This window comes from Neovison vison, chromosome 5 (genome assembly GCF_020171115.1).
Source record: "Neovison vison isolate M4711 chromosome 5, ASM_NN_V1, whole genome shotgun sequence".
Classification (NCBI taxonomy): domain Eukaryota; kingdom Metazoa; phylum Chordata; class Mammalia; order Carnivora; family Mustelidae; genus Neogale; species Neogale vison.
The window spans coordinates 150989755-151012619 of NC_058095.1; the positions used below are offsets into that span (position 1 = coordinate 150989755).

The 22865-nt window shown below is 39.5% G+C and overlaps 1 protein-coding gene across 2 annotated transcripts in view; it reads left to right on the plus strand.

Moving 5' to 3' along the window:
- Positions 1 to 22865, plus strand: part of GPC6 (glypican 6) — a 1094872-nt gene that overhangs the window by 620148 nt on the left and 451859 nt on the right. The gene's annotated exons all lie outside the window — the stretch shown is intronic.

A 22865-nucleotide genomic window follows, 5' to 3' on the forward strand; every position in this document is an offset into this window, starting at 1 on the left:
AAGACATGTGTTCCTTGTTAGGTAAATTTACCTCACTAGGTAAGGTAAATTTACTCACTAGAGTCTTTCATGTGAGGAGGACACGTTAAACAATATAAAAGAGAGAAAAAGACGAACATATGGATATAGTAGAAATACAAAGGCATAGCAAAAAAAAAAAAAAAAGAAAGAAAAAAAATTAAAAAACGTTAAAACATAAAAGTAATATTAATAGCCAAAAACTCACATTCTCAAGTGGCTATGAATGATCATACCACATGTTCAATTTATCTGCCCTAAACTTTAATGGTCATGGTGCATACTGCCGTGTGTACTTTATTATTTAAAATGTCCTTAAAATAGCCATCAGAAAAAGGCAAACCATGCTGATGTCGTGTTTAATGTTTTATCCTGCCAGTCAACTGCTAGTGAGTTCTCCCCCAACCCCCTTTTTTTTTCGAATTTAGGTGAGGTCACTTTATTTGGTTTTTATCCTCTCTATCTCTATTGACTTCTGAACCTCGGGGGAAGTCTCCTTTAAATTGACAGCTGTGCCTTGGCCATGCAATTTGCTGATTCTCCTTCTTCACAGTCCTTCCTCCCTCGGAGAAAGATTTGCTAAACCCAGAAACACAGCACTGGTCCCCAACTGTTCAAGGCAATGGGTTGGAACAGGTGAAGGGCTCCAGGAATTTGGTCTTTACACAACTTACTTAAAATTAGTTGTTTCTTGAAAACGTGTACATCTTCTCCATCCGTCATTTACATATATGCTAAACTATCCCCATATTTTGAAAGAGCATATCTATAAATCCCCCTTCTCTTTGGCCTGGAATGAATATGGACGTGAGAGGCCCCAATACCAACACTGGGAAATAGAGTGGCATTTTCCTGCCTGATGGGTAGCAAGAAAAATGACAGCACTTTGAAAATCAGACCTATATTCTTACCTAAACTTTTGTGAATTTCCTATTATTATTTCATGAAGATATATGGATTTGATAATCATGAATAAATGAAATATTTTGTGGTAATGGGCCTGAAATTAAACATGGGTTCTATGTTCTCTCTCTCTCTTTTTTTTTTTTTTAAGATTTTTCATTTATTTGACAGAGAGAGAGCAATCACAGGTAGGCAGAGAGAGAGAGGGGAGAAAGCAGGGCCCTGCTGAGCAGAGAGCCCTACGTGGGGCTTGATCCCAGGACCCTGGGATCATGACCCGAACCGAAGGCAGAGGCCTTAACCCACTGAGCCACCCAGGCACCCTCTATGTTCTCTTTTTAAATCTCTTAAGACTTATCTGTTTGTTTAAACATTCATTTTCCCATTTAGTTACACAAATAATGAATTTGCAATGAAAAAAGTACAAGGAAAAAAACTAGAACCAATCAGCATTTTTGGATAACAACAACATTTTATATGTAGAATGTGTGTGCTGTATAACAATATTGATAACAATATCAAGAGACGGGTAGTTAGAAAAGATTTCATAGAACTCATTCTTCTGTATTTCGCTTTCTTCACTCAACAGCATATCATTAACCTCTTTGCATTTTCATAAATCAAAATCTCGTTTGAATAGAGGCTCTGAAAATCTATATAGTATTTCACTAAAGAGATATGTGTGCATAAGCCACTCAGCCTTTTCCTTGTGAACTGGATATAATAAGGCTGTGTTCTGTTTGCTATCATCATAAACAGCACTCTGATAATCTTCACTGCACAAACATGTTTGAATGTATTTATGACCATTTCTTTAGGAAAAATTGTTAAATGTAAATTTGTAATTGTAAGATGTCAAAAATATATACTTTTTAAAGTGTTTAATGCATGCTGTCAGTATGCTGTTGGCAGTGCATGAGAAATAATGAAACTTTTTCCAATGCTGGGTGACTCAGTTGGTCAAGCCTCTGTCTTTGGCTCAAGTCATGATCTTAGGGTGCTGGGATCGAGTCCCGTGTCCGGCTCCCTGCTCAGCTGCGAGACTGGTTCTCCCTCTCCCCCTGCTTGTGCTCTCTCTCTCTCTGCCAAAGAAATAAATCAAATCTTAAAAACAAGAAAGAGGGGTGCTTGGGTGTTTCAGTGGGTTAAGCCTCTGCCTTTGGCTCAGGTAATGATCTCAGAGTCCTGGGATAGAGCCCCACATCAGGCTCTCTGCTCAGCGGGGAGCCTGCTTCCCTCTCTCTCTCTCTCTCTCTCTGCCTGCCTCTCTGCCTACTTGTGATCTCTGTCAAATAAATAAATTAAATTAAATTTTTAAAAAAAAAACAAAGAAATATCTAAAGTAACCTATGCATGCTTCATTTGGTTCTATTAGAGCTTTAAGGTTGACAGATTAGATCTACTATTATAAGCAGTTTGTCCAAAATTTAAACCACTAGGTCTTTTTCTGGCCCCTGTAAAATCAGGTCTTTTACATATTTTATTTACACAATGATCAGTTGAACATGAGTACAACTGTTCGTTTATTTTTATTCTGAACTTTTTTTACTTTAAACTATTTTTCTAGGTCATTTACTGACTTTGAAGTACTTTGGTGCTTTAAGCAATTCTTACTTATTCATCAAATGCATGGCCTGTCTGCTTCAGTTCTATGTGCTCTCCAAATCTGGTGAGCATTCTTTACGTTGATAGAAAGACAATAGAGACATTTCAAGGGCCGTGCTCTGTTCCTAATTCCTGATCCAGTAGACAAGGCTGTTTTCTTGTCTGTCAGTTGGCTTGGAGTCCATAACATAACCAATAGTCACTGATATTTCTTCTACTCATCCACAAGAATTTCCTGATGCACATTGTCAAAGGCCACGTGGAAATCAGTGTCTGGTGGAAAAAAGGATTGGACAAGTCAAAGACATTGGCTTTCTTTTAACTCCATCTCTTCACTGACTGGTTATTTTCCTTCTGTTGCCATCTCTAAAAGATAGGGCTTGCCTTAAGTTAGTTTTTCCATCATCTTTCAATTTTAGCAACAGAACACCTCAAACTTTCCCCCACCCCACTAAAACCCAGAATACAACTCTTCCATAGAAGCAGCTTTCACTAGCCATTATCTAAGTCCTTCTAGCTTCTCCTCAGTCAAGGACACCTGTCCACATGTAGCCCACATAAATACTGGATGCTTTAGACAGGAAGGCGGACCCAATGATAGCATGTCTTCTGTGCCTTTGACAGAAAGGCCAGCACCACAGACACCATCATTTACTTTGACGATACGGCTCTTCAGTAATAACTTGACTATTTTGTGGCTTCTTCTGTACAACTAAGCGTTTGCTGCATATGTCTTCCGTTAGGTTTCTGGACTTGGGGTACACTTGAGGGACCTACTGAGGTGTCATTATGCCCGGACTTCCTCTTTGGTCATGATTCTTCAGGGTGCTGCATGGTCCCCAGTCATAAGCCAAAGAGGAAAATCAGTCTCACATTTTGAAAAATCAAATTAAAATATCTTCATATAACTTCTAGCTGATGGCAAAAGTGAAATTTATTACTAAAAGACATAACTTTGTTTCTATGAATATTCTAATCCATAGTCACATCAGGCTCTGGAAGAATTCCAAAAGAGAAGTCCCATGCTTGTTTTAATAGTGGCCTCATCATGGGATTAAGGTGTATGTGGCCTCCCAAGATGACTAATGCAGACCAAATCATTTATTTTGTCAAATAAATTCCTTATTACTTCATAAGTTCTCTACACATAAAGCTCATATATCTGACACATTCTTCAGACCGTTTTCTACACAGGCATTATATTCATGGAAAACCAAAAATGACTGTATAACAAAAATAAATTTATGCTAAGTTTACCTATAGTTAGGTGAAATAATTCTGATCCAGGTTGTTAATAACACTGTTCCATGTTTTGCGTTATATTGTTTTTATAATCCCCAGTTTGCTTAACCATTGACTTTTATTCAAAGAAGATGGGTGGTGGTGTTTTCCCCTTGTGTGAGGACCATGACTCATTTTTAACTCCGACTCACATTCACTGCAAACACTTTCATAGGTTGAGAAGAGAAAAAGCCATCAAGGATCACCAGTTTATATTAATGCATTAGTATTGGGGACTATACATAAAAATTCAAGTGGAACCACAGGTTCTTTTTTTTTTTTTTAACAACAAGTGCATAAAGCAGTGTGTTATCTCGGTTTTCCATTGGAATGACCAGTTTTTGATTTATGATAATCTGATTCTGAAATCTGTATTTTTCAGCCATCCTTTGGGCAATATTTTAAAGTTATCGAATGCATAGAGAGTGGTTTATAAGCTTCATAATGTTGGGAGAAAGCACTTTCTCTTTTAAGACATACTCTTCCACACCAACATATCACTGCAAATATATATATATATTTTTATTTTTATTTTAAAAATTTTTTAAAATATATAAATATTTATAAATAAAATAATGTTCACACCAGAGTTTTACTATGAGCCCTGCATGAATTTGAAGCTGTGCTATGTAGTCATCTGTCAGGCTTTTTGAGGTAAGTAAGTTACAGAAATAGAGGCACATTACCAACATTATGTTTCCTTGAGGAGCCACTTCATTTTGGCTATCAATGTGGGTAGACTCTAAAGGATTCTTTAAATTAAATGGGAGTCTTGCTTGGAAACTGATTCCAGTCCAGAGAAAAGCAATGGAAAATGTACTAATTTTTAGTCTTTCTTCCTTTGGTATTCCCCACCCCTCAGCACACCTCTTTAATGGCAAGTTCGTTTATAGAAACCGTGATGCTTTCCAGAATTGTTTAAATCAGGCCGTATCTTGCTTTCCTGCAAAACCAAATAACTAATTTGATGCACACATGCCACCTTAAAGATCATATGGAAAAGGAACCAGTTTTTACTGTTCTAGAAGAAAGGATTCCCTATCACAACACTACCACCCATGGGTATGATCTGGCTTGACATTTGTGCTCAAATTTTTTAAACCTTATCAAATGCTCTAAGACCACTTTCAGGGGAGAAAATACTTCCCACCAAAATTATAAAACATCTTCCCCCCACCCCCAGACGTAGATAAATATTGTATAGCAGAAAAAGTGTTTATCTACACAGCCTTTTTCCACCTCTAAGTCAAGGTTTTCTTATAGGACTAATCCCCACAGAAGTTGAGTTTTGAATAAAACACAAGAAACTGTTTAAAAAAATAAAAGTCTCTGCTTTACTTTTCATCCCCATCCATGACTTATTTATTTTCCAGCTGTGAGTTTGTGCTTCTGAAACCTCCTCTATTTGAGCCCCAACCCCCCACCCCTCTGGCAACCACATTTTGTTAATTCTCTGACTCAGATTATTTCCTGCTTATTTATGAAATCGAATGTCTAGTATGAACTTTGACAAGCCGGAGGGGGGAGAGTACAGCTCCAAGAAACTTGAAATAATTTTTTCCCTAGCAATGGATTAAAAAATGTATAGCAGGAAAATGTATAGCTTGTTGTTGTTGTTGTTATTGTTTTTCAAAGATTTTACTTCTTTATTTGCCAGAGAAAGAGAGAGCAAGAAGGGGAGCAGCAGGTTGGGGGAGAAGGAGCCAGACACAGGACTCAATCGATTGGAGGACTGTGGGACCATGACCTGAGTGGAAGGCAGATGCCTACCTCACTGAACTACCCAGGAGCCCCCAAAACATGTAGTTTAATATGTAAATTTCATGGTCCAGTATCAGAGTAATGTTACCTATAGACATAATCACCATTTGAGTATCACAGAAGGCAGGGAAACCATTTTTTTTCCATTTTATACCTTGTTGAGTTGATATTGAAAGAAACAAAATAATGTTTCCTGTTAGCCTCCTCTCCATACATCAGTTTCATTGCACATGGCTATCAGTTGGCTCAACTGTCTTTAAAAACTGACAAGAGTCATTGAGAATATGACGTGAATCTTGGAAACTACAAGAGAAATAAAAATAGACATAAAAGTATCTCAAGATACCTATATCTAGGTCTATACTTAGAGATCACAGCCAATTATTGAGGCTATCAAAATGAGACTGGTTATAAAAAAAAATGAGACTGGGTGGAGTATGGGTTTAAGATTTCTCATTCTTTTTTGAAAAAGAAATTATTTATTTATTTGAGAGTGATTGAGAGAGAGAGAGTGGGGGAGGGGCAAAGGGAGAGAATCTTCCCCACTGAGCTTAGAGCTAGACTCAGGGCTTGATCCCACAACCCATGCGATCATGACCTGAGCCAAAACAAGAGTCTGTTGCTCAACTGACTGAGCCACCCAGGAGCCCCAAGACTTCTCATTTTTACAAAATCTCCTTCCTGTTAAGGACTTCTTCCTTACTGTTAAGAGTTTATTTACAAAATTTCCTTAATGTTAAAGACTTTAGCTATATTCCTTTTCAGCAAAATCATGTTTTCTTATTTAAAAAGCACACAAAAGGGGGTCCTGGGTGGCTCAGTTGGTTAAGCATCTGCTTTCAGCTCAGGTCCTGATCTCAGGGTCCCGGGATAAAGCACCACATCCGGCTCCTTGCTCAGCGGGAGCCTGCTTCTGCCTCTCCCTGCCGCTCCCCCTGCTTGTGTTCATGCTCTCTCTCTCTCTCTCTTTCAAATAAATAACTAAAGTCTTTAAAAAAAATTTAAGGGAAACCTGGCTGGCTCAGTCGGTTAAGTGGCTGACTTTGGCTTAGGTCATGATTCCAGAGTCCTGGGATTGAGTCCCGCGTCAGGTTCCCTGCTCAGTAGGGACCTGTTTCTCCCTCTGCCTGCTCTGCCTGCCATTCCGCCTGCTTGTGCTCTCACTCTCTGATCAATCAATCAATCAATAATTTTTTAAAAATTAAAAAAATTAAAAATTAAAAAAATAAAAAGCACACCCAAGTTTACAATGTAACCGTAGTATATCCCAATGAATGAAGGATTGAAAAATGTAGCCTCTTTGGATTCACAGCTGAATTTTCCATTCATTTTTCTCCTCCATGTGGAAAGCATATATTCATGTGCTCTAGACTGGATACACTTTATTACATGTTGCAGCATCTGCGGCGACTCTTTCAGGACTGACAATATTTGCTATGTGACACTAGACTCTTCTACCTTTCCTCTTTAATAACCACCCGTCAGGATGGAGATTCAGCTGTCAGATAACTGACTGCTTTTGTGGGGGGAAAAATGTGGTTTCCTCAGGAAATGCTTACTACTCTACCTTACCCAAAATTCACTATTACTCTTTTAAGGGATTTTTCCTCTATAGATTTAAATAAATTTTTCCTATTCCCAACATCTATTCTTGCTTTGCTTTCACTAACATAATCTAAAATTCCTTTGGACTTTTCAAAAATTAAATGAATATTGAGAGATTAGTCACTATCTTATTGAATCATACCATCTTGTTGCCTAATGATGATCTGATTTTAAGTTCAGAATGCTCTTTTATTCATCCAACCTTCATTGTATTTATTGATTACTGCCTTGACACCACAAAGGCACTACTAGGGATACAGCAGTGAAGGAGACAACACAATTCCTGCCCCTGTAGGCTTATAATCTAGGAAAAAGTCATTAACAAATAATCATAAATATAATCATGTTATAAAAAGGAAAGTGGCTCATGTTAGGAAACCATATGAGTGAAGAGCCCTACACTTGCCTTGGTGATCTTTCCTTGAAGGCTAGATGGATACAAGTGTATGTGAAGCCTGTTTTGGCCTAATACAAAATAGGAGGCATAGTCCTGTATCTAAACCTGGATCAGCAGACTGTCCAGAGTTGCCAAAACCAGCAAAATATCCAAATCAATTTCCAAACGGTATGAGTGTTTTCTCCAAATCTCCAGACTGTCTTTGTTTTTGTTGTTAAGACAGAGAAATCTGTTGTTTAAATGTTATCTGGGAGACATTTCCCTTGGCTGTAAACCAATGGAATTGAATAGGTTGTGGAAAAGGTGGCCGAGTATTATGTACGACTGAGTGTGGGATTAGGCGGGAAAACAGACAGCAAAGTTGGGGATGGACAAGCCTAGGTGAGTCCAGGAGAGGAGGGCAAGTGTGTTTACGAGGAAGGGCTTTTTTTGTTTTTGTTTTGTTTTGTTTTGTTTGCGTGGGCACTACACCATAGACATTTCTAGAGGCAGGAGATTTCAGTGTTGTGTATTTCAGTAATACACACACATACACGTATATATATGTTATATGCTGTATAAATGTATAATTTGTTTCTTATCTCTCACACCCATCATATGCTTTGTCACCACCTGTGTTTCCCAGATGCAAAATGTATTATAACCATGGTCTTTCATCAGCTGCTTTCGGTGGGGACAGATTTAATTTGGGAATCCTGCAACCCATCTACGGTGAGAAACGTACAAGTTTGGGGAAAGTTCCGGCTGCATAACACTTTGTCTATGATTCCATTTTATCAATTTCGATCAAGTTTTCATTGTAGCAGGCTAGGGGAGTTTGGCAACAGATTCCTAAACAATTGGCTTCCAGATCCTTTGAGATTTCAACGCTGCTGTTGTATGCATTGTACTGAATAAAAGTAAGCCTCTCGTGCCGTGTTTCTTTACCCCTTCGGGAAATAACATGTTCCCTTAACCTTCCTGACATAATTTCTGTGCTTTGATGACTTCTGGGCAACTAGTCAGATTCACTCCTTCGCTGTCAGTCAGTCAACCATTTAATAATTCTTTCTTCCATTCAACCCGTAATTTAGAGCACTAAATATTCATTGTGTTCAGAACCGTGTGAAAAGTACTTCCTAGGGTTCCTAGCGCGGCTCTTGCCAGCTAGCAGGCTAATAAGACATGTTTGACAAGGAAGTTAAGTAACAACAGAAGAGTGAACTAATTATGGAAGCCAGTGTGAGAGTGACTCTCACTGAGTGGCCAAGATCGCTGTGAGTTGGAGTGGTCAGAAACAAAAGTTAAACTTGAGGGACGTAAGCTGGTTCTTCAAGGGTGGGTGAGGGTGAGTTCTACAGAGACGACGGAGAGAGAATTGCAAGGAGGGAGAAAAACGTGCAGCCAAACTTGAGTCAGGCATATCCAGGAAACAGGGATATAAACAAATATGCTATAGATTGCCTGGAATACATTCGATGTTTGATGAGAATGAAGAAACGTGAGTATGTAAACAGGAACTAGACGGAAGTTGGGAAAGAGGAAGGGTTGGCAGTAACATTTTAGCTGAAGATGATTTCATAAACAACATGATTGTTGGAAAAAAGCAAGATAATAAAAAGGCCCAAAGAGGTCATTTCTCATGCAACTCCAAACGAGCAGTTGCCTCTGCCATCAATTTTATTTGTGTCTGTCAAGGCCTTGGAGGAAATGAAAAGATCAAATTATTTGTCTAGCGAATATAAATATTAGGGCAACATGTGTTAATTAAGGAATGTAGATCAGGCAACCGTGCTTCAAAGACGTGTTTCTGATTCTGTGGAGTTTACAGGTCAATCAAGAAGTTTGGAAAATAAAAATTCGAAAATTCTGTAGGTTAAATAGGATTGCTGGTCTCTCCCAGTTGCACTTGGCTTTTTCCATATCTGTTTTGGATGCACCAGTGATGGATTCATGTTTCATCTCCCTCACAATCTGACTTAGATTTCTAGGCTCTCTTTCTGCTGTTAAGTCTCTAAGGATGTGAACTGTTTTGGTCATAAGACAAAAACGACATGGAAAGACATGAAAACACAGAATGAATTTTTGAATGAAAAATACACACGTTGTCTGTACCCTCTGCTACCATATTACAACTCTTCCAGAAAGAAATGACCAGATGCCTAAAAACAGAAAGTTGATCAACCCTGTATTCTTCCCTAAACTTCACATTTTTCTGCTGCTCTTTGATCTGAGTAAGAGAGGGGTGGTCATAACTTATTTATTCAGAAGCATTATGCCGACTTTCCCCACAAAGGTTTTATTTACAGAAAGGTTATGATATTTGGTAAAACCTGGATCCAGTATAAAGAGAAATGCAAAAGAGGTTTCAGTATACAAAAGCATTAAGGGCACATACAGACATTGTGGGAAAAATAAATCAAAGATTTTTAAAATCCACTGTAAGCTGGATTGTAGTGAGCAAAGTCGGAGAGGAATCCCCGTTGGGGAACCGTGAAGAGTATTTTGAGGGGAAGAAATCTCATATGTACAACTGGTATTTGTCAGATCAGGCCCAGCTGTTCTAGTCCACAGCTCGTGGTCATAGCTAATGGAAAAAGTTCTCCCTGGCCTCCTTTTCTAAAATGCCTACCCCAAGTATTCATGGATAAAAGAAAAGAAATGTGTCTTTCCTGAGATGTCTATGCATATTTTTTTCAATTTTAAAAGTTAATCAAAATGATCAGTGGACTAACTAACCGACATCATACACATTGCTGGTAAGGACCCCAACTTTGATTTCTTTACTTAGAAGTCCAACTACTAAATCAACAGAAATATATACTGTCCTACAAAAAAAAAAAAAAAAAAAAAAAAAGGAGTACTAGAATCATTTGTTTGGAAACTGTAGTGAGCAACATAAAACAAAAAAGAATCCACATGTTTCTAACTACTTCTTCCTTTGGACTTTACTAAAGTATTTGTAAGAATTATGCTTTTATATTTATAGCTACACTCTCTACTTGCTTTCTTCCTGAAGTGAAATTTTCTTTTTCATAAAATTCAAAAGATCATTTTAAGGTGAAGGTGGAAAGTAGAGCGAAACCATTGAGGACAGACTAATTTTAAAAATATAGGGGCACCCGTGTAGCTCAGTAGGTTAAGTGGCTGCCTTCGGCTCAGGTCATGATCCCAGGGTGCTGGGATCGAACCCTGCATCAGGCTCTCCACTGAGCAGGGAGTCTGCTTCTCCCTCTCGCTGTGCCTACCGCTCTGCCTACTTGTGATCTTTATCTCTCTATTGAATAAATAATAAAAATTATATATATATCTTGGGGTGCCTGGGTGGTTAGATGAGTGTCCAACTCTTGATTTCAGCTCAGGTCATGATCTCCAGGTCCTGAGACTGGGCCCTGCCATGCTCAGTGGGGAGTCTTCATGAGATTCTCTCTTTCTCTCTCTCTCTCTATCTCTCTCTCTGTTCTTCCCACGACTCACATGCTCAATCTCTCTCTAAAATAAATAAATAAAATCTTTAAAAATATATCTTTCAGTCTTTTTTTTTTTCTTTTTTTACACTTCATTTGTTCCCACACCAATCCCTTACAAAGTCTAAATCATCTGAGTGAACATTTGGTAGGACAGAAGCCCTCTTTCCATGGAAGAACAAGCTATAACTCTTTGTTTTGTCTTTTTCAGTAGACCAACCATCTTTTCCTTTCTTTCTCTTCCTACATCAACCCCAGAGTTTTGACCAATATTGATATAGATAGATAGATAGATAGATAGATATAAACTCTTACTTTTGCCAGATCTTCATAACCAGTAATTGTTCTCCTCTGAGTTTTCTGAACCATCCCTTTATCGTATCCCTAACCCTGCCCAGGAATTTCCAAAGGCATCCATCCAATGGCCTGCAGTGATGTCAACTGCAAATTCCAGTATATATATATATATATATTTTTTTTTTTTAACATTCCAATATTCTGAAATATGTTTGCCTATTTCTCCATCCTTATTTTTGCCTACACCTTGAAAGCATGAAATTTCCGTGTTTGAATTTCTGTTCCTCCACTTGAACAAATGACTTCTATGAGTTTCTCCTGCTTATCCATAAAAATGGAGAACAATATTAATACAAACTTCATTTGCCGTCTGGGTTCATGGAGATAAGACATATAAGGTCCGCAGCACAGGGTTTGAAACATAATGAGTTTTCCACAAGCAGCAGCTGCTGCGTGCCCTCCAGTACCCCTTCTCCCGGCACCCATTTAAAAAAATCCTGCCCATTTTTTAAACCAAGTTAATTTCCTATATTCTCCATGAGTCTTTATGTGATCAGTTATTAGAAACACTCATTTGGCTCCTGCGTTGTCTTTCCCTGTTTATAGCATCATCCCTCCCAAGTAAATCACGAAGAGGAACACATCCTGTCCTTTAACACTATGTTTTGCACATTTTGTATTGATTAATGGTTTAAAGTGATACTTGTCATAACAATGTATCGGGATTGTCCAAGCAGAGAATATGGATGACAGCAGGCTACCCGGACAGCTGTTACAGGATGAGCTTAAGTGCAATGACCAGAGGAGGTTTATACAAACTACCTCCGAAAGTGGAGCACAGCCATGGAATGCTGGGAAATCATCCCGTCTGACAGATGACACTGGTACACAGTAAGCATAAATGACATGGCTCATTTTAAACAAAGACTTAGGGTAGGTTATGAGGTTAAAGAGTAGGAGTATAGATAGAAACAAACCTTGCAGAGAGCAACAGCAGCTGCAAAGGAAAAAGGGCATCTTTGTGGGAACTTATTGTGGTAGAGGATGCTGGTCACAGATCGGTCAGAAGTTACATCTACACCCCAAAGGACTACCACTTAGTGATGTGATCATTCACAAGGACTAGAAGACCATGCACAATGATAGCCTGTGAGATCTGTCAGAAAGAGGGAAAATTGTCTAATAACAGATTCTGTTTGGGGAATGGTCTAATAACAGTGTGACACTCTTTGGGATGGCAATACTTTTTTTTTTTTAACTAGCAAAATTTTAATGTCATTGTCATCTTTTTCTTTTTTTTTTAGAATTGTGGTTTTTTCTCAGAATTCATAGTTTGATCTTTCCAGTTTATGAGGGAAAAACTCTTCCCTTCTCCCCCCCACCCCTTCTCCATTGTAGCACGTAGGAGAGCGATGGCATAGTGGAGAAAAACGGTGCTGAAATTCACAAGGAAATGGATTCAAACCATAGTTTTGCCTCTTCTTGAATAGTTTTAGATAAGTGGGATAACCTTAATAAATCTTTCCATGCACCCTTAAATAAACAAAAAGAGACCCAGACAAAGAGAAGAACACAGAGTGAAAGACCAAAATAAAGAACCAAAAAGGTTTGGAAAGAATCTCACCCACAAACAGTGATTTTGTAAGTCCTATTGTATTTCTCTGGAGAATATCAGAAAATTAAATATCAATGAATCTTCGAACAAATGCTCATTTTGAGTTCTATGATATTACTTCAGAGACATGTTACTACTAGGAAACTTTGGTTTCAAGCAATAGAAACCAATTTTTTAGCTTCAACAGACAAAAGGGGAATTTATTGTAAGGATGCAGGGGTGTCTCAGAACTCCAGCGCAAGAATGCAGCCCAATTTCTGAAACAAATACGGAGAGTGCTGGCTCTCTCTCTCCCTGCTTCCCTCCACACCCCTCACCCCTTCTTGTCCTTGGTTTTAGCAGAGCATTTTTCTCGATTACTCAGTTCACCTACTAGAAAATGCCATGCTTCCAGATTTAGCATATTCTGTCTTCAAGAGAACAGCCTCTAAAGCAATTGGAAACTTGGGGCGCCTGGGTGGCTCAGTGGGTTAAACCTCTGCCTTCGTTTCGGGTCATGATCTCAGGGTCCTAGGATCGAGCCCTGCATCGGGCTCTCTGCTCAGCGGGGAGCCTGCTTCCCCCACCCTCTCTCTGCCTGCCTTTCTGCCTACTTGTGATCTCTGTCAAACAAAAAAATAAAATCTTTTAAAAAAAAGAAAAAAAGCAATTGGAACCTTTCAGGCCCAATTCCAAACTCTCAGAAAAAGATCTCCAATTTGTCCAATCTTTAGCCCAGATAATGAATAACTGATGTTGAATAAATGATAATGATGAAATAAATTCTAGTTACAGTGTATTTCAAAGATCCATTCATCATCTAGTTTGCTACTCTGTGGTCTAAATCCAATGCCTAACAAGATCCCATGAGGTCGTCATTCTGTGTGAAATACAGCTTTCCATAAATAATACCATTTTTCATTGAACATGACATTACCAGATACTTATTTAAGGCAGCTGAGTGACCATATTGCTATCTTCTTTATATAGAAAAGCATCTAGATTAAATGTAATAAGAGATGGAAAATACAGAGGGAGAGAGTATGTATTTGAATGACTTAGACCTCCAACCCGACCTTTCATCTACGTTAAGTATCTTTGTTATCTTTGTTCCCCTGTATCAACCCCTTCACTCAGGGGTCACATGCTACCTGGATATCAACATAGTGGCAGATAAACTCTGAGATGAGAAAATGAAGGATTACTTGGTAGCTTTTAAAAAAATCAAAGAGCCAGGGCACCTGGGTGGCTCAGTGGGTTAAAGCCTCTGCCTTCAGCTCAGGTCATGATCTCAGGGTCCTGGAATGGAGCCCCACATCAGGCTCTCTGCTCAGCAGGGAGCCTGCTTCTCTTCCTCTCTGTCTGCCTGCATCTCTGCCTACTTGTGATCTCTGTCTGTCAAATAAATAAATAAAATCTTAAAAAAAAATTCGAAGTGCCAATTTTAATAAGGACTTTTCTTTTTCCTTCCTGACTAGGAGATACGTATAGGCTCTCTCCACCCCTCCTTTAATTAACTAGTTAGTTTATTTTGAGCAACTGTCAAAAATTTATATTCAACGGCATGTTTATTAGGCATAAACATATGGCTATGAAAACAAGAGGGAACTTTCCAATTTTGTCATAGCGATTAGGTAAGAGTACAGACAGGACACATTTAGCACAAAGAGTTAGATAATACCTTCTTAAAAGAAGATAAAAATCTACAAATTCCTTGAAGGAAATTTAGGGCTTGAAATGATAGGGAAGATCCACAACCCTTCAGTTAGGAGGAAGAATGCCTTCAAAAAGAAATGTGCACAGACACGCTATCATCCTTTATTTTATCTAAAATTTCTTAATAGTAATATTCACCGACCTAGTATTCTTTTATTGTTCTAACACCTCATTGATCTAGCAATCTTGTTGACATAATGTGTGGCAAAAATAGAATTTTTCTCCTCCATTTTCCATAGCATGGATTAGGGTGTTTTTCAAGATTTTGTCTCATTCCGGTTTGCCACCTAACTTTAAAGACACTGGATCTGTGCTCCTTCATCACTGCTTGTTATAAAAGTGTAGTGTTTTGAACAGTTTTCATCACTGTGTACAGAAACTTCTATGGTTGGAATCTTTACCAACAAATACTAGGATATCACTGAATTTTTTATCTTCATTAAGATTGATTGATGAAGAGGTGGAGATTAATAATTGATTCAAGGTCACTCAGGAAGGGAGGGATGGAGCTAGACCTCTAAGGTTGTAACTCTATTTAGTAACTTCATCAGACTAATAAGACCAGATAAATTTACTTGCCTACAGAAAAATAATCAATATCAGAGTTAAGAAACAATGATTTGCAGCTTGATCTCTTTGTAGGGCAGCAGTTCCTTCCCAAATGTAAGTTTACAAGAATACAGATGGCTTTATTGCCCTCGAGGAGAAACAAAAACATTTCTTGGGAGGCAAAGATAAGCTGTAGGGAATGAAAATGTAAGTTAAAAAAAGGAAAGAAAAGAATTGTGTGACCCAAGAAGACTTTCTCCATAAAGATTAGCCATTTTAAAAGTTTTATCACAGCCAGTTCGCTGCCACAAAGATTTCTACCTAAAGGTAAAGGAAGTTTATCCAAGAGTGACCAATAGTTCAGCCAATAACTCAGATTAAAAGAGAAAGGAATAAATTGCAGGCTTCATAAATGCTTTCAGTATGTCAAGGTCAGATAATGACAAGGGTCTGAATAGAAATGATTTTGGAAGTCTGTGAATAGTTATGATACTATGTGATTAGAGCACAGATGAGGCCCCCTACTGCATTTTGGAAGTGACAGATCATGTCCTGATGAATCTGCAGAGTCCCAGGATGATTCGGTGAATAAATCTACAGCCGGTGTGGAATCCAGCCTGAGAAGCAACTGTGGCACCGCGGTTTCCCTTTGTGTTTACAGCATTTGCACTGGTTTCTTGTTGGCAGTAATAAAACCTGGCAATGGAAATGATGGTGGTCCTAACTTGCTGCTCCCTGAGCTTTGGGTCGCTTCTTAGTGCTTATCACTACCTGAGACATATATTTGTCAATTAGCTCTCTGTCTTTCCCACTAGGATAAAAACATGAAGAAAAGCACCTGCGTGTCTTGTCCAGAGCCTAGAACTGTGCCTGGGACACTGGCAGTGTGAGACTTGTATTTTATTTTTTTATTTTTTTTTAATTGGCATATAATGTATTATTAGCCCCAGGGGTACAAGTCTGTAAATCGCCAGGTTTACACATTTCACAGCACTCATCGAAGCACATACCTTCCCTAATGTCCATAACCCCACCCCCCCTCTCTCCCCACCACCGCCCTCCCCCTGCCCGGCAACCCTCAAGTTTGTTTTGTGAGATTAAGAGTCTTTTATGGTTTGTCTCCTTCCAGATCCCATTTTGTTGGACACTTGTGTTTTTTTAGAGAACCAGAAGTGTGTAGGAGCCTTCGGCTAAGAAAATGCTAGAATAATAAAAAAAAAAAAAAAAAAAAAAACAAGCTGTATTCAAAAACAAAACATAAGCCCTAATGTTGACCCTGCTCTGAATGCCAGTTGTGGAGTGATCAGCATGAATTACATCCATTTCATAAAATATTGTGGACCGGCGATGTGGAGAAAAGTAAGAAAAACATAATGATAATCATAATGAAAAGGCAGAAGAGAGCCCTGAAGTTACTGGTTCCAAGAAAAAAAAGTAACTATTAAGAAACTCCTCTGTGGAAATTACTCTAGAGAAAGAAATGAGAAAACTAGGAGTAACAAATGGGACTTTCGTGCCAGCCGAGCTCAGACAAGGAAAGTTCAACGTTATCATTCTATCTGATCAAGTCCTGTTTGAAATGGCTGACCCCTCTTACGGAAGCCTTAGTTATCGGCCTCACGGCCCTTTGATTCGACTCATGATTGAGTGCTCAGATAGATTGAATGGAAGTGAAAGCATTTTAGGAAAAAAATTCTCCAAGTCAAACTTCTTAACCTTCAGTTTAGAAGCCACTTTGCACACAGAATGTCTTTTGTGCTGTCTTTCTGATGCTGCTCTGTTTCTGTTTTCCAAAAGAGGCTCTCTTTTGCTTTGTGTAGAATCCCTCTCCCTCGCCGCCAACCCCAACTCCAGCTTTATCTCCTGTCTCCTTGGCTTATCCCAGGACGGCCAAACTGTGGCTTTTACTGAACTTCGTATCTGTCAGTTGGGTGAGGAACCCAGGGTCAGAACCAAAAGCAAAGCTCGAAGGAATGTTTCTAGCTGGGCTATGTGTGAGTGTTTGGAGTTTTGCTGAGGGCAGAGGGAGGGCAGAGGAAGGGATTGGAGGCTAGATCTAATGGAGCACTGATCTCTGGGAATCAATTGGGATATTTTTATCCTTGACCTATCATCCCTGCCTCGAATCCTAGATTGATCTCAATGGCCAGTTTGGTGTGGTGGTCCCAAACGCCAAGCTGATGGAAAATATAAGATAGCCCAGCCTTCTAGAATATTCCTGATGTGTCAGGCAAAGGTGAGGCCTGGCCTCCTGAAGCCCTTGCCTCCCGCCCTTAATCCAGTCAGCGCTAAACAGATCACTTACCCAGACAGAATCAGTGAATTTTAATGAATCATTCAGAAATGTTCATTTGCTTCCAGGTAAGATAATCTTGGTTTCACGGAGGGTACACAGGCCCCAAGGGCTTCCCACAGTCCTATGTATCACATTTCTCATAACCAAAAGCAATATATGCATTTCCTGCAATTCAACCCTGTGCTGTGTCCCCAAACACCCCCGACACTCAGATATGGCCTCCTTGGAAAGCAGAAAAGAGGGGTTGTCTCTGAGAGGTGGTTTAATGAAGAGGGTGAAGGTGCTCTATTTTCCACTCAAATATCTTTTTGACTTTTAATGAAAGGCCTAAGCAAAGGCTAGGTGAGAAGTCTTAACTTCTATCAAAATGGGGCAGAGTTTAGAGATGTTCAAGGACAAGGTCCCCATGGTTCACTGGAGAGCCTCTGCTGAGAAAAATCCAGAATCATCAGAAAAGCAGTGTGATGAGACCTCCTTCCTAGAGAATCTGCTTGGCAGCCGCAAGTCTCACATACACATCAGCCAGACCCTACAGGGGCTGAGGCTGGACAGGCACACCTTCAGAAAATTGCCTGCTCGCTAAAATGTATTTGGCGCTCCCAAATTTTGCAGTCATGTACAGACAGAGCAGTGAAAATTGTGAATCACCCTCATTCCCATCTGAGACTGAACGAGGTGATGCTCTTCTTTGTGGTTTTATCCTGGTGGAGCTGAGCAGAGGATAGAGGAGAACAGGCAAGGCAAGTAGCGTGAGGAGCTTTGGCTCTGAGCCAGGCGAGTGGGGTTTGAATCTTGGTCCCCCGGTGCCTGTGAGTGGGGCAAGCCATTCATCCTAGGAGCCCAGTGAACTACCAGGCAAGCCACTTAATATTAGGAACCCTCATTTTCTCATTTGTAATATAAAGAAAATAGAACCTGACACGATTAAATTTTTTTTTAGGATTTAAGATTATAATCTGTATGAGAAGCGTGTGTGTGTCTACACTTCCCCTTGGGACAGTGGTTCAGTATTCACTGATTTAGTATTCACTGTCACTTTGTAGAATTAACACAAATAACCAGAATGGACTGTGTGTGTGTGTGTGTGTGTGTGTGTGTGTTTATGTGTGCTTATTTCTTTACCTTCCCTGCCCCCCGGCCAATTACAAGCACAGTATTCCTAGATACCAAGACACGAGACATGATACTGAGATTCCAAAAGCAGCCTATTTGCCTGCATGTATTGGAAAGTCTTCCTGCTGAGGGTTCTTGAAGGACGAGTAGGAGCTCAACTCAAAAGAGGAAAAGAATGTGAACATGGGCTTTGGTTATCAGACAGTGCTGGAGTTAAATCAAGGCTTACTAATTTGTATGATCTCCGGCATCTCTCTTGACCTCTTTGACTATTGGCCCACCTGTGAAACAGGAATGGTAACATGTATCTTTAGCATTGTAAAAGTTGAATGTTTATCGAGTGCCTATTATATTAACTAGTCGACCATGATAGAAGCACATAAATGGCTATTGATAGTGACTAGGAAGTGTTGCAGAAAGAGAACGGTATGCACAAAAGCACAGAGGTGTTCATCCTAGTGTGCAAGTGATCTTCTGAAGGCAGAGGGTATTGGAGGGAGTGTGGGAGATGGTGCAGGGAGATGGGCACCATCCGAAACAAATCACAAAGCCTTGTGCTCCACTTGCTTACTATACTATGTGAGCATCATTCGTGGTTCATGGAAAGCCTGTGAATGATGTGTCTATTAATTACTGCACATTCTTAGACAGGCATTAAACCTCTTTCAGAAAATAATATATTGGTATACAAAAATATTCTACCATTATTCTTTACTTTCAGAAGTGCCTTCCCTCCAATTAGTTCAAATTAATGAGGTTTTGCTTGGAATATTTATAGCAAAGCATTTGTACATTGGTTTCTTTTTAAATTGGTTCCTTTTCAGCCCTAAATATTCTCATGATTCTGGGAAGATAAAATATGGCAGATGGGATTTTTCTGTCTTGTTCAAAACCATTTTTAAAATTTTTGCTCTTGATTGAGTAGTTTCCTAGGGTTGCCATAAGAAAATTTTCACAAACCAGGTGGCTTACAACAATAGAATTATTTTCTGGAGGCCAGAAGTTTGCCATCAAGGTGTCAGCGGGGTGAGTTCCTTCTGGAAACTCTGAGGGAGATCCTGTCCCATGCCTTCGGCTTCCACTGGCTCTCAGAATCCCTTGGTGTTCCTTGGCTTGTGGCTGTATCACTTCGTCTCTACTTCTGTCCTCGTGGGCCTTCTCCACTCTCGTTTCTCCTGTGAGAACACTAAGTCATTGGGGCCCACCTTAACTCCAGGAGGGTCTCATCCTGAGAAGTTTTTAGAGATCCACCTTTAAACTGAGCCATTTTCTCTCATTGCAGTTGTCTTCTGTATGGAATGGGCATCTCTAATTTCAAGTACTAAAGTTTCTAGTTTTTCTTGTGTAACAAAATCTCCTGTTGAATGTATTGAATGATTATACTTTTTTTTTTTTCCAGTTTTTAAATATGCTACTTCTCTCTTCCTCCTTTTCCTCAGGGCAGGGGGGGACATGAGATAGGGATATTTTCTTCCCACTGGAAAAGAGGGGATGGTGACAACCTTTGGTCATTCACAGTGATTCACTCTTGGAGGATTCACCGTCGGCCATTTTAAAGCTCCAGGACTTTGCAAATTTAGACTGAGGACCCCTCCCCTCAATAAAACAAGAAAACCGAGAACCAGTTGTCGGTTGACAGTGTTTGCTGTGCTGTTTCTTCCTTGTCTGCTTTAGGTTCCCCTCACATTCCGTTCCTAGATTTTCCTCTTCATTCTATGAACACAGCTAGCTGCACTGTTCAGCTTCACATTGAATTCCACTGTTTCACTTTATTATCGATCTGTATTGTAAGTTTTAAAAAATCTTTCTCATTAGTTTTTAAACTCCTAGTGTAGAGAAGCAACTTTACTCTTTGACTTCTTTTCTCCTTTTTGTGGCCCCTAGTAGCTATTCAGCAAGCCCTTCTGATGTTCGTTAATGTTAAGGATCCAAATTGATTTTAAAATTTCTCATGGGGGTTGCCTGGGTGGCTCATTGGGTTAAGCCTCTGTCTTCGGGGTCATGATCTCAGGGTCCTGGGGTTGAACCCCGTATCGGGCTCTCTGCTCGGCAGGGAGCTTGCTTCCGCCCACCCCTCGTCTGCTTCCCTGCCTGCTTATGATCTCTCTCTCTCCCTCTGTCAAATGAAAAAAACCTAAAAAAAAAAAAAAATTCTCGCAGGCCTCACTGCCAAAAGAAGCACTGATGTCTGTCTTATTAAAAGGCGAGTTTATCACAGCCACTATTTAGGAGTGGGTGTTTCCTTTACTCTTACTAATTACGAGCAGCAAGAAGAGTAAAGATGACCAGGAGGAGAGGGAATGAATGAGATAAAATAAATAAACATTCAGAGGGCTGGAAGAACACAGATAGAGGAAAATAAATAAAGACTGAGATAATTAATGCGATCAGAAGAGGAAAAACTCCGTAACTCTATGGGGAAAGTCAACTGTATCTACCCGTGACTACATACTAATTCACTGCAGTATGTCAGGGGTTTAGGAATTTGAAATCATGAAGATCCTTAACCACACAGAACTTAGGTCCTCCAATCAATATTGGCAATCATATATCTCTTTGAAGTTTTGTTTTCAGCTTTATTGAGGCATAATTGACAAATAAAATTGGGCAAATTAGACAAATAAAATGACGAATAGATTTAAGAGATACAACGTGATAATTTGATGTATGTATACATTGTGAATTAACTCAATTGAGTTAACTAACATACCCATCACATCACATATTTTTTTTTCCAGGAAAACAAAGTTCAAGTTCTACTCTATAAGCAAATTTCAATTATATAATAAGGTATTATGAACTGAAGTCAGCATGTTATACTGCAGATCCTCAGATACTATTGATCTTTTTTTTTTTTAAATCTTTTTTTAAATTTTTTTTATTTTTTTATTTTTTAGAGAGAGATCACAAGTAGGCAGAGAGGCAGGCGGGGGGGGGAAGCAGACTCCCTGCTGAGCAGAGAGCCCGATGTGGGACTCGATCCCAGGACCCTGAGATCATGACCTGAGCCGAAGGCAGCGGCTTAACCCTCTGAGCCACCCAGGCGCCCGATACTATTGATCTTATAACGGAAAGTTTGTACCCTTTTACCGACTTCTCCCTATTTCCCCCAACCCCAAGTCCTGAAAATCACTATCATGCTGTCTCTATGAGTTCAACTTAAAAAAAAAAAAAATTCTACATATAAATGACACCATGCATTATTATACAACTTTCTCTAACTTATTTCACTTAACATAACATGCTCTAAGTTCATCCATGTCATCGCAAATGTTAGGATTTTTTTTTTAACAATGCTGCAGTGGACAAGGGAGCACAGTATCTCCTCAAGATAATGATTTCATTTCCTTTGGATAAATGCCCAGAAATGGGATCGTTGGATCATATAGTTCTGATAGTTCTATTTTTAATTTTTTAAGGAACCATTATATGTTTTCCACAGTGGCTGCACCAATTTACCTTCTTACCAGTAGTGCATGAGGGTTCCCTTTTCTCTGCTTCCTGCCAGCATTTGTTATCTCTTGTCTCTTTGATACTAGACATCTTAGCAGGTGTGAGATGATATCTCATTATGGTTTTGATTTGCATTTCCCTTATGTTCTGTGATACAGAGCACTTTTCCAGGTACCTATTAGCCATGTGTATGTCTTCTTCAGAAAAAAAAAAAAAAAAAGAAAGAAAGAAAATGTCTATTCAGATCCTTTGCTTACAGGAAGTGCTTGTGTGCCCTTTTGAATACTGCTTTTTTGTTTTTGTTGTTTAATATAATCCTGTGGGACTGTGGAAAGTGCAGCCCTATTGGTTATCAGAGCTGGGTGATTTGAGGGCTCATCCCTAAGGTAACAGCCACAAAAGTTGGGGTGTTGGATGTGTGGAAAAGCTCCTTCCAGGAAGAAGAGGTAGCCTTGGTTTTATTGTTGGAAGAATCTGGAGGGAGAATGTGGGACAAGTGCCCACTGGTCCTTTAGGGCCCTGCAGAGACTGTAGTCAGCACCTAGAGGCACTCTGATTAAAGTTGGATCTTTGCGACAGCCACTTGTAAAGTATGCCATCGAACCCCTTCCAGGGACAGACTGGGAGATGGAGATGGACATTTTTGCCTGCTCGCGCTGTGCTGAGGCCTGCGGGGAGATAACCTTGGTAGATATTCACAGACCCATGAGCAATCATTGCTTTGTTTGTCCGGTAGGACTCTTGAGCTCAAGCCTCATTGACTTTCAGAACTGGAGGACTTGAGGACCTGTCCCTCAGGTGGCAACCTTAGTTGGGGTGCTAGATATGTGG